Raw genomic sequence first — 6293 nt, forward strand, 5'->3', positions numbered from 1 at the left:
TGTAGGCTCTCGCGATTACGGTTTATCGTATCGCGACATTGCTGCTCGCGTTGGTCGAGATCCAATGACTGTTAACAGAATATGGAATCGGTGGGTTCAGGAGGGTAATACCGAACGCCGTGCTGGATCCCAACGGCCTCGTATCACTGGCAGTCGAGATGACAGACATCTTATCCACATGGCTGTTACGGATCGTGCAGCCACGTCTCGATCCCTGAGTCAACAGATGGAGACGTTTGCAAGACAACAACCATCTGCACGAACAGTTCGACGACGTTTGCAGCAGCATGGACTATCAGCTCGGAGACCATGGCTGCGGTTACCCTTGACGCTGCATCACAGACAGGAGCGCCTGCGATGGTGAACTCAACGACGAACCTAGGTGCACGAATGGCAAAACGTCATTTTTTTCGATGAATCCAGGTTCTGTTTACAGCATCATGATGGACGCATCCGTGTTTGGCGACATCGCGGTGAACGCACATTGGAAGCGTGTATTTGTCATCGCCATACTGGCGTACACCCGGTGTGATGGTATGGAGTGCCATTGGTTACACGTCTCGGTCACCTCTTGCTCGCATTGACGGCACTTTGAACAGTAGACGTTACATTTCAGGTGTGTTACGACCCGTGGCTCTACCCTTCGTTCGATCCCTGCGAAACCCTACATTTCAGCAGGATAAAGGAAGACCGCAAGTTGCAGGTCCTGTACGGGCCTTTCTGGATACAAAAAATGTTCGACTGCTACCCTGGCCAGCACATTATCCAGATCTCTCACCAATTGAAAACGCCTGGTCTATGGTGGCCGAGCAACTGGCTCATCACAATACGTCAGTCACTACTCTTGATGAACTGTGGTGTCGTGTTGAAGCTGCGTGAGCAGCTGTTCCTGTACACGCCATCCAAGCTCTGTTTGACCCAATGCCCAGGCGTATCAAGGCCGTTATTACGACCACAGTTGATTGTTCTGGGTACTGATTTCTCAGGATCTATGCACCCAAATTGCGTTAAAATGTAATCGTATGTCAGTTCTAGTATAATATATTTTTCGAATGAATACCCTTTTACCATCTGCATTTATTGTTGGTGTAGCAATTTTAATGGCCAGTAGTGTACATCCTTTCGACACTCCGTAATTCCACTGTTTGAATTTGAGAGGTGGAAATTGGCACTAATCACGTGCCAAATTGAAGTTCCATTGAAATTTGTGGTTCTTCTTTCAATGAAGTTGTCCACACTATGTAACAGACGTGCTTCGTGATAAACGGTGACTGACATAACCATTTTTACTGACAGCAAACGTCGCACATTTACAAGCTGCGTCTCGTTCTGTAGTGAGATACACGTGGTAACACCCGTTACTACTGACTCTTGCTGCAACACGTTCCCTCTGCCTCTCATGCTCGATCTAATCTTGCGGGTCTGTCAGTTTCGGCACCAGAACTTTCACAAGAGGAGTTTCTTTCCTAGAATTTCGCTCCAGTGGTTACGAATTTGAAACGCAAAGGGAGAAAGAGAAATAGCGGGAGAGAGAAAAGCGAGAGAGCGGAACTCGGCACGGTCATCCTCAGAATCGTGATTACGACGTAAATTTCGGATTCAATAACGGCGGAGGCGACGCGAAGGCAATTAGGGGAGCGCCGTGCTGCGTGGCGGCGCGAGCTGCCAAAGTGACGGGGCCTGAGCGGGCCGCGGTAACCCAATTACGGCGCGGGAGACGCAGGACGTCAGGGAGTGCGGGGGGGGGGGGGGAGGCAGAGGGGGGCCAATTACGGGCACGCGTGCCGTCTGCTGCTGCGGGGACAATGGAGCTGTGGAAGGCCCACCGGCTGGCCAGCGGTTCGCCCAAGGCCGCCGCCAAACGGACTTGTCGGACCGACGAGCGGAGTGGGTAGCCGGCCACTCTGTTAAATCGCCGAACACAATAAAACGATCCGACTGACGCCAAAGGGTGGTCAAAAATGTAAATACCGGGAAGCTTCAGGGAACAGCGGTGCCGAGGAGATAAAACTTTAATAATGTTAGAGTCATTCAAGCACTTTTGGATGTTATTCGAAAACTTTATGCAATACGATCAAAGAATGAACGTTTCCAGCGGGACAAGAACACATTTTCAAAATTGAAAGTAGCGAGAACGACCTGCATGGAGCGCACTCCCAGTACCCTAACCAATTAGAAGTTTGTGCGCGCAGCGAAAGGAGAAGGTGGAGTGAAACGCTCGTAGCCCAGTAGAGGACAAGCAAAGTAAGTTATTCACTGCGTGTGTGTGCTGTAATGAGAAAGCAAACAGTCTTAATATATCTCTCTACAAGACTGTCTTGTAAAGAAATTATCGCACTATTCGCTACATAAGACTCCAGGGCCTAAACGACCGCCAGGGTAGCCGAGAGCGCTAACGCGCTGCTTCCTGGACTCGCGTAGGCGCGCCGGCCCCGGATCGAATCCGTCGGCGGATTAGCGACGAGGGCCGATGTGCCAGCCAGCCTGGATGTGGTTTTTAGGCGGTTTTCCACATCCCGCTAGGAGAATACCGGGCTGGTCCCCACGCTACACGCGACGCAGAAATTTGAAACACGTTCGCACTATTTCACGATTTACACTAGATACAGACAGCTGGGGTACACTGACACCATCCCGGGGGAGTACGGGATGGCGGCACGAAGGGCACCCGGCCACCCCTAAAACTAACCTTGCCAAATCCGTTCTAACCACGCCGACCCTGCGATCGTTGCGGGACTATGGCGTAAGCAAAAGAAAGAAAGAAAGAGAGGAAGACTCCAGGGCCCAAAAGCTGAAAGTCGTTACTTATTTCTTTCAGCTGAAAAACAAAATCCTTGTTGCAGTGTCAAGATAGTCACAGATGACATGAAAATTCTCGAAACAATGTATAGGAAATGGTAATTAGAATGAGGTTTGAAAGTGCTGAGAACAGGTCCAGTTGAACCTGCTAGCGATAGATGGCTACCTCCACCGGAAGTTCAGAGATGTAGCCTTGCACATATGATAAAGGAAGTTTCCCCAGAATAAATTATTCTGTGTCAGTTATTATTGTACAAGGTAAATACATTTTATCTCTTCAGCCGATAAATTATTTCATGAGTATGATGGGCAAACATCTATTAGGCGCACTACGAATGTAGTGTTGTGACATGTTGGGAATGTGGATCTCACGTGGAGCGTGCAAGGGATAAGTCCCTGCAGACGCACTATCCTCTGTGCCCGCGGTGGCTCAGATGGATAGAGCGTCTGCCATGTAAGCAGGAGATCCCGGGTTCGAGTCCCGGTCGGGGCACACATTTTCAACATGTCCCCAATGAAGTGTATCAACGCCTGCTTGCAGCTAGGGTGTCTATTTAATTATCATTTATTTCATGACTCTTACTGCTCCCAATGTGTTCATTACACATTTATGTTGCTTAGCAGGTTAACACTAATATCTACCAATAAAATTTCAAATTACTACTATACTTCTATTAGCTCTCTATCCTCACCCCCCCCCCTCTCTCCCTGTCTTTCTGTCTCCCAAACAGCACTTGTGAGGTGCAATGACATGAAGTGGACATGAACTCTGAATCCAGTGCAGAGGTAGATAGATTTCACGTTGACCCATATTTATGTTGTGAGGCTGCCACATTGACCGGAGATAAATCCTTCGAGCAGTGAAACAGAATTTCTAAGAAAGGAATATTTTGAAGATAAGGCGACTATTCCGCTACTTCAGCGAGTTCTGAAAATCAGGATATAATGAGCTTTTGTGGACACTGTGAGGCCTGGACAGGACAAAAGATCTGGCTACCATGAAGAACTCAGTGAGAGGTCTCTGGTCTTCGTATTCCTACCTGTAATAATCCTTACAGTGCAAAAGAATCTACATCGCTGTAGATTGGATACTCCACTGACTCTCTTTAAAACAACTGTTGTAGGATAAATATAGCTTGAAAAAAGTATTCAGCTTTAAACGACGCAACTTCCTTCTTTTTTCTACCGTACATGCTTGCGTGCCTCAGCGATACAGATAGCCGTACCGTAGGTGCAACCACAACAGAGGGGTATCTGTTGAGAGGCCAGACAAAAGTGTGGTTCCTGAAGAGGGCCAGCAGCTTTTTCAGTAGTTGCAGGGGCAACAGTCTGGGTGCTTGACTGATCTGGCCTTTAACACTAACCAAAACGGCCTTGCTGTGCTGGTACTGCGAACGGCTGAAAGCAAGGGTAAACTACGGCCGTAATTTTTCCCGAGGGCATGCAGCTTTACAGTATGATTAAATGATGATGGCGTCCTCTTGGGTAAAATATTCCAGATGTAAAATAGTCCCCCATTCAGATCTCCGGGCGGGGACTACTCAAGAGGACGTCGTTATCAGGAGAAAGAAAACTGGCGTTCTACGGATCGGAGCGTGGAATGTCAGATCCTTAATCGAGCAGGTAGGTTAGAAAATTTAAAAAGGGAAACGGATAGGTTAAAGTTAGATATAGTGGGAATTAGTGAAGCTCGGTGGCAGCAGGAACAAGACTTTTGGTCAGGTGAATACAAGGTTATAAATACAAAATAAAGTAGGGGTAATTCAGGAGTCGGTTTAATAATGAATAAAAAAATAGGAATGCGGGTAAGCTACTACAAACAGCATAGTGAACGCCTTATTGTGGCCAAGATAGACACGAAGCCCACGCCTACTACAGTAGTACAAGTTTATATGCCAACTAGCTCTGCAGATGACGAAGAAATTGATGAAATGTATGAGGAGATAAAAGAAATTATTCAGGTACTGAAAGGAGACGAAAATTTAAGTCATGTTTGACTGGAATTCGAAAGTAGGAACAGGGAGAGAAGGAAACATAGTAGGTGAATATGGATTGGGGCTAAGAAATGAAAGAGGAAGCCGCCTGGTAGAATTTTGCACAGAGCACAACTTAATCATAGCTAACACTTGGTTCAAGAATCATAAAAGAAGGTTGTATACATGGAAGAAGTCTGGAGATACTGACAGGTTTCAGATAGATTATATAATGGTGAGACAGAGAACCAGGTTTTAAATTGTAAGACATTTCTAGGTGCAGATGTGGACTCTGACCTCAATCTATTGGTTATGAACTGTAGATTAAAACTGAAGAAACTGCAAAAAGGTGGGAATTTAAGGAGATGGGACCTGGATAAACTGAAAGAACCAGAGGTTGTACAGAGTTTCAGGGAGAGCATAAGGGAACAATTGACAGGATTGGGGAAAGAAATACAGTAGAAAAGGAATGGGTGGCTCTGAGAGATGAAGTAGTGAAGGCAGCAGAGGATCAAGTAGGTAGAAAGATGACGGCTAGGAGAAATCCTTGGGTAACAGAAGAAATATTGAATTTAATTGATGAAAGGAGAAAATATAAAAATGCAGTAAATGAAACAGGCAAAAAGGAATACAAAAGTCTCCAAAATGAGATAGACAGGAAGTGCAAAATGGCTAAGCAGGGATGGCTAGAGGACAAATGTAAGGACGTGGAGGCTTATCTCACTAGGAGTAATATAGATACTGCCTACAGAAAAATTAAAGAGACCTTTCGAGAAAAGAGAACCACTTGTATGAATATCAAGAGCTCAGATGGAAACCCAGTTCTAAGCAAAGAAGGGAAAAAAATGGTTCAAATGGCTCTGAGCACTATGGGACTTAACATCTGTGGTCATCAGTCCCCTAGAACTTAGAACCACTTAAACCTAACTAACCTAAGGACATCACACACATCCATGGTCGAGGCAGGATTCGAACCTGCGACCGTAGCAGTCGCGCGGTTCCTGACTGAGCGCCTAGAACCGCTAGACCACCGCGGCCGGCTAAAGAAGGGAAAGCAGAATGGTGGAAGGAGTATATAGGGGGTCTATACAAGGGCGATGTACTTGAGGACAATATTATGGAAATGGAAGAGGATGTAGATGAAGATGAAATAGGAGCTACGATACTGCGTGAAGTGTTTGACAGAGCACTGAAAGACCTGAGTCGAAACAAGGCCCCGGGAGTAGACAACATTCCATTGGAACTGCTGACGGCCTTGGGAGAGCCAGTCCTGACAAAACTCTACCATCTGGTGGGCAGCGTGGAGGGTAAAAATCGTAGAGGGAAACCAAGAGATGAATACACTAAGGAGATACGGAAGGATGTAGGTTGCAGTAGGTACTGGGAGATGAAGAAGCTTGCACAGGACAGATTAGCATGGAGAGCTGCATCAAACCAGTCTGGGGACTGAAGACCATAACAACAACATGACTTTATGATGTCCCATCGTCATGAGTGGCTTCCCTTTATGTTCTTAAAGGC

At 46.5% G+C, this 6293-nt stretch overlaps 1 non-coding gene across 1 annotated transcript; it reads left to right on the forward strand.

The window, feature by feature from the left end:
• Positions 1-3217: 3217 nt before the first annotated feature.
• Positions 3218-3292, forward strand: Trnat-ugu (transfer RNA threonine (anticodon UGU)). Its single transcript has one exon. It is a non-coding gene; the product is annotated as a tRNA-Thr (tRNA).
• The last annotated feature ends 3001 nt before the right edge of the window (positions 3293-6293 follow it).

Source organism: Schistocerca nitens, chromosome 1, assembly GCF_023898315.1.
Source record: "Schistocerca nitens isolate TAMUIC-IGC-003100 chromosome 1, iqSchNite1.1, whole genome shotgun sequence".
NCBI classification, from domain to species: domain Eukaryota; kingdom Metazoa; phylum Arthropoda; class Insecta; order Orthoptera; family Acrididae; genus Schistocerca; species Schistocerca nitens.